General features: G+C 42.0%; 1 long non-coding RNA gene across 1 annotated transcript; it reads left to right on the forward strand.

The window, feature by feature from the left end:
* Positions 1–958: 958 nt before the first annotated feature.
* Positions 959–1,507, forward strand: LOC119270900. The gene is made up of 2 exons (XR_005134361.1): positions 959–1,072; positions 1,195–1,507. It is a non-coding gene; the product is annotated as an uncharacterized LOC119270900 (long non-coding RNA).
* The last annotated feature ends 4,651 nt before the right edge of the window (positions 1,508–6,158 follow it).

Genomic DNA, 6,158 nt, shown 5'->3' on the forward strand with positions numbered 1-6,158 from the left:
GCCATGTTGTTAAGACTACAATGTCAATGCCATCTGAAGAAGTTAAAACATGGTTTTTTTACCTATTGTTGGAAAAATGAAAGATAAAGAATAACCTAACAGATTTTATCTCTTTATCATGAGAGCACAATGATTGATGTTGTTGATGGGCCCCTCACATATTGCCATGAGAGCATCAATTATCAATGTTAACTAAGATGGTGATCTTTCCTTGCTCAGGAAGCTTACCTTAATATGACTATAGATATGATGGGCTTGGGTTGCGAAGTGCCACCAAACAAAAAAAATATGATAAATATAACCAAGTTTTTTGAGGTGTATATATACCAAGGGCATCAGAAATCAACCCCGACAGAGTGTGCATAAGAACCTAGGCAGGGTGTCCATACACCAATGTCCTTCCTGACCTTGTTCCTTGGACTTTTGATTCCCTTCCTTTATTAAATTGACCCTCCTAATTTTCCAGATTTCCCATGGAACTCCAAAAACCTATTTTCACTTAAAGCATATGTATTGAAAACATGAACTAGATCTACAAACTTGATTAATATGTTGGTCCAAATAAATATGAATATTTTTGTAATTAATAGAATTGTGGAATGAATAGAACAAAAATCATAGATAAATTAATAACATATCATTGGTTCCCTTTTTGTAGCCAATGTGCTTTACCATCAATCTTAGTTTGGATGCTATATAAATAGTAATGCACTTATCACCTGTCAATGTGCAGAATAATTCAGTTCAACAAGCTAAACTTAGATAGGTGATAGATATACTATTTATTTTAAGTTGTAAGGTGTGTGCCAAGTTTAGTTCACTTAGTTGTATTCCTCCGGTTAATTTTGCTTCCTTGCTTTCCTCTTGGCCTTACGACTTAACTATTTATACTATCTATAGGGCATGGACATTATAAGAACCTCAAAACGATAGAAACCAAAACACACACCATCTTCACAACATTCTTTTCCTTCTCTCAGCAAAATCACCGACATTCTCCTATTATACCATGGAGGCCTGGAGGAAGACAACCATGTGTTGTTTGATTTTTTCTGCCTTATGGCTACATGTAGTGAGTATAATTATCCATAGTATCAACATTTCGCCAAAGTTTCATGTTGTGCAATGACATATCAACATTGTTGGACACATTCATTCATATTACTTCTCCTAACCTTGTCTATTTATACATAGGTGAGGTTTCATCTACCGAAAACATGTGCTATCACAACCATTGGGATAAATGCCATCCTGATCAAAATGGAATGTGTCGAGATAGCTGTGTGGAAGACGGATGGGATGATGGACAATGCCGGAACCGGTTTAAAAGACTTATGGGTGCCAAGTGCGAATGCTACCCTAAGACTTGCAATCATTAGGGTGGCAACATGCGACTTTCTTCTACCAAGTTACTACTATTTATAAATTTACATCGGTTTTAATGATTGACGTCAAACATGTTGTAACACCAATCATGGTGAATACTATATCACCTTCTATTTATTTCTTTATTCCAAACCATTGTATTCAAAATTATGATGTTACACAATTATACCTAATTACTGTTTGATGTATCCTTAAACTAAATAGATTTTTGAGAGCTTATTAGCAACAATTGATATTTCACTCGCATGCATCATCCTAGTAAGAAATCATGTGTTTATTTACTAGGTTTGGTAATCAATGTGAATAAATTAATGAGCCTTGATGAAAATTTACGATATACCCTAAATAGTGTGGTAAAGAATCACACATAAGTTCCATCTTTTGTCAGATCAAAGTGGGATGAGACCTCAAATGTATTGCTAAGAACACCTCATAGTTGTATCCTTAATCTTAATGTACTGAGCATGCCCCATGTTGCTTCAGGAAGCCCCATAAATGATGCTAGACATCACCTAGGGTGTCTTTCATATTTATACTAGACATGCATCATATTAAATCTCATTGATTCCCAAAAGATTCAATCTAATATAGATAAAATCATAGCATGAGCAAGATTCAATCCAACAAAAAGAAGCTCAAAATAAGAGGTGATACCTCATAGATGTCTAGGATCTTTGAATATATTGAGGTGACACCTATATAGTGCATGAACAACTTTGAATACCATCCGTTGAATTACCTCCGTCCAACGACTGATAGGAGGCAAATCCAAGCATCCGCGTCCAATGGATTAACTAATTGGTTGCACCAGATTGTGCCACCTTGCATCTCTAGACATCTCTATCTTGCAAGTCGTATGAGGTGGTTATGTGGTCTGGCGTGAATGAATCGAAGTTGTAGTAGTATCATGTTGCTATGTGCTTCTCTAGAAATCTGTATCTTGCCAGTTCTGGTAGTATCAATAGTTGGGTTGCCCGGCTCCTGTGCTTGCCTCTAACGCTCAGGACCCATTCGGCTAAGAGTGTAAAGGTAGAACCACTGCGACTGTGCCGACATTTCAAATGTTTCAGCGGCTCAGTGGAGAAAGCCGAAAACTAACTGTCCTTGTAAGCGTAAATTACTCGGCAATGCGAAGACAGTGTGAAACAAAGGTTTATTGGAGATCATCCATGAAAAATGAGGGGCTTTTATTCAAATAGGCCGAAGTGAATAGCGGGTTAAACCCTGACCAGTTGCTGAACACTTCACACATCAGGGGCTATTCACTAGTACCCACAGTTAAGATCTTAAAGACTAAGTGAAAGCTATGAAACCAAAATAGTCTGATTACCTCGTTTCATATGCGTGGACCGCCTTTGGGAACCAAGACATCGGCTAAGGGTTGAAACTGCACTTGAAACACCCTTTGTATCCTGTGCTTGCCTCTAAAGACAATTCGATCACACAAGAGTAAAAATATAAGGGCAAATAAATATATACGCTCATACATTGGAACATAAAGCCACATTTATTACCAAACAAAAAGCATGTCTTTACATCGCTCTAACTTTGTCATTCCGAAGTATAATGTGTCCTTGGGACACCGCTCCTCAGTGATCTGAGCTCCCTCCATCACCCCAATCAAGTACTACTCCACGGTCTGATTCTTCCCTTCAGGGGCCCGAGGCCATGAGCGTCGCATCAATATGCCGATAGTGTGTCGCCATGCAAGCATACGCCCATTGGACGTCCTCCGGCGATTCACCTGAGGGCCGACCTCGCAGGCGGGCCAGTAGACCGAAGAAGCTGCTAGGCAGCGCTGCCGCGGGCCAGAGCTGGACGCAGAGATCTTGTAGTGCCGGCTTCGCCATCCGGAAAAGCTCCATGAGTAGCTGCATTTGGTTATTGAGCAGCTCTGGGTATGATGGTGCCTGGAACAGATTCTAGAATGCCTTCTCTGTGGCATGGACCTCTTGAGCACTGAAGTAGCGGCCGGCGTCTGAAGCACTCCTCGTGAGGTCCCCGAAAGCCTTTGCGAATCGCCGTACTTGGGTGAGCTCGATGAACCCCTTGCGGCAAAAATACACTTATGCAAAAAACGGCTTACCAGCAACAATTTGCTTCACTTGCTGAAGCACTTCGTGGTCTGCCCGGGCCTGGGTCTGGACCTTAGCGTATGCCAGGCTCAGGTTCTTGAGCTCCATCGTCGCCTTCTTCTTCTCCTCTTCCTGAAAGGCGTTGCGATCAAGGTACATGCCTTTCAGGGTGTCCTTGACCTCGGCGACCCGGACCTGGTCCTTTCCCTGAGTTACCCTTTCATTGGCTAGCTCCTTCTCGGCCCGAGTGGCTGCAGCCTTTGCTGCTATGCCCCCCGCCGAGCTCTACTTAGCTCAACCTTAAGAGCCTCAAGCTCTGTCACCGCGGCTATCAAAACCAAAGGCTCAGGTATTAGCATTATATCATAAAACAATATGCAAAGTAAATTTGATAGCATGGTGCTTTTTTAGCCTACCTTGAGCCTGCTTATTGTAGTTTTGTCAGGGCAAGATGTCCTTGTGAAATGACTTAGTGGTGAGGCCACTGCACCTAGGTGGTAGCTTGAACGGGGTTGGATGGAATCGAGAGACGCAAGTTTTACCCAGGTTCGGCCCCTCGCGATGTTGGAAAAAGCCTACATCCTGCTTAATTGATATTGATGATGGTGATGATCTTGATTACAATGGTGCTATTTTGCTACCTCTCATCTGAGAGAATCTACTTTGATCTTTTCTAATACTTGTTTGTCTCCCCCCTTTGGGGTGCGTTGCCCCTCCTTATATAAGTTGAAGGGGTGCCTTCATGTAGATTCCTAGTAGGATTACTACTAGTTTCCTTTCTATTTCAAGCCGGAGTCTAGTCCAGGTCTTCTCCTGGCAAGGTTCGTCGGCGGGGTCGTGATCTTCCTGGCTGGGTTTACCCAGTCTGGACCTTCTCCATGAGCCGGCCTCCAGCCTCTTCGCGAGCTGGCTTTCTACTGGGTTGCACACTGGGCCTTTAGTCCTTGTCTTCCATGTCGACCCATTAAGCCAGGTGACTCATTGGCCGCCAAGTGATGGGTTGGGTTACACCTCCTGGCCAGGTCAAACCATGGGGAATATCCCCAACATTAGCCCTAGTTTAATTTGGATTTATCCATGTTAAACTTATCTTGAAAAATAACACAAGAACAAATTTGATAGGTTATGCGTCGGGTTGAGGGTTCTTCTGAACCAACGTATGTTCATCCTATAGTCCTTGTCATTTCCTTCTTTGAAGACACCCGACCTAGTCAATCTTTGTCAGGTCGTGCAAATTTTCCACACATAGAAATTATTGAATTACTCCATATCGTGACATCATCTTAGCCACCTTGATACGTGTCCATGATCTCATAACTAATCTTTTTTAGCAGATATGTCAAACTTTGCCAATGCAAAAATCCAAGAGCTTTATTCAATGGAATTCCTCTTGGCAAGTCCAGGTCTCTTTGTTACATCAATGGGACGGCTTCAAAATCAACTATATGACGTTGTTTTCTTGCAAAAAAATATTGGGGAAAAATAATCCATTTGAGTCGGCTTCCAATGCTCTGGTTCCACAAAAATATTGGACTTAAGATATCCTTATGATACTGAGCCGGCTTTGAATACGTCGGCTTGATAAAAAAATTGGACTTAAGATATTCGTCTGATGTTCAGTCAGCTTGAGGATGTAGAGCTTGCCGAGTTGCGATCCTCGAAGTTGCCGAGTTACAAAGATTGATGATGTCGGTCATGATTGTTGCTGGCACTGGGTCATGATTGTTGCTGACACTAGTTCGTGTAATTTGTTGTCCTTGGCTTCTTTAGACCAAGTCCTTATAGGAAGGATCCTCCCAGGTTGGGTTTTCCTAGCCCGGGTCAATCTGCATTTTCTTTCAACTCCAATATATGTATCAACTGTAACCCCAAGCTTGAGTTTATCACCTTGTGATGACTTGGTGCTTGCTTTTGTAATTATAGCTTCAAATAGCTGAGTCGGTTTTCCGGGCCTTTCTATGAATACCTTGGAGGAGATAAACTTTGTAAATTTCTCAACAAAGAATATGATACCCGGTTTGCTCAAAACTGAGAACTTGAAGGTGTACCTCCCTTATATCCATATTAGATGTAGCCCCCAAGTTTTAAGTGGGGAACGTAGTGACAGCTTAAGACTTGCTTCAATATAAATGTTGCAACTTTGGAGAAATCTGGGTTGTTCATCTTAGTCACCAGTCATAAACTGAATGTTTTGCATTTTATAAACGAGCAAGACAGATGAGGGAAGACGCCACTCAATCGGGGCGATCAGCTCTATATTTATATCACGATTACATGGAGCCTTGGAAGCCAACGAACATACCTCCTCATATCAATCTACAAGCGAGTATAATTAGGAATATACGGAGGTAGGATGTAGCTATACAAGGTATGTACTTTAACATCCCCCCGCAATCAATGCGTCAGATGGACGGACGCATAGAATGTACCGAAAGTCCATGAATAGCTGGACGGTAGACCCTTTGTCATAATATCAGGAAACTGGTGCGAAGATGGCACATGAAGAACCCGAGTCAGACCGAGAGACACCTTTCCGTGAACAAAATGTATTTCAATCTCGATGTGCTTCATACGACGATGTTGAACCGGGTTGCAAGACATGTAGACAGCGCTGACATTGTCACAAAATACGAGAGTGGTGGTGTGGAGGGGGCGATGAAGCTCATGAAGAAGTTGACAAAAGCCAAGAACATTCAG

Source organism: Triticum dicoccoides, chromosome 3A (genome assembly GCF_002162155.2).
Source record: "Triticum dicoccoides isolate Atlit2015 ecotype Zavitan chromosome 3A, WEW_v2.0, whole genome shotgun sequence".
NCBI classification, from domain to species: Eukaryota; Viridiplantae; Streptophyta; class Magnoliopsida; order Poales; family Poaceae; genus Triticum; species Triticum dicoccoides.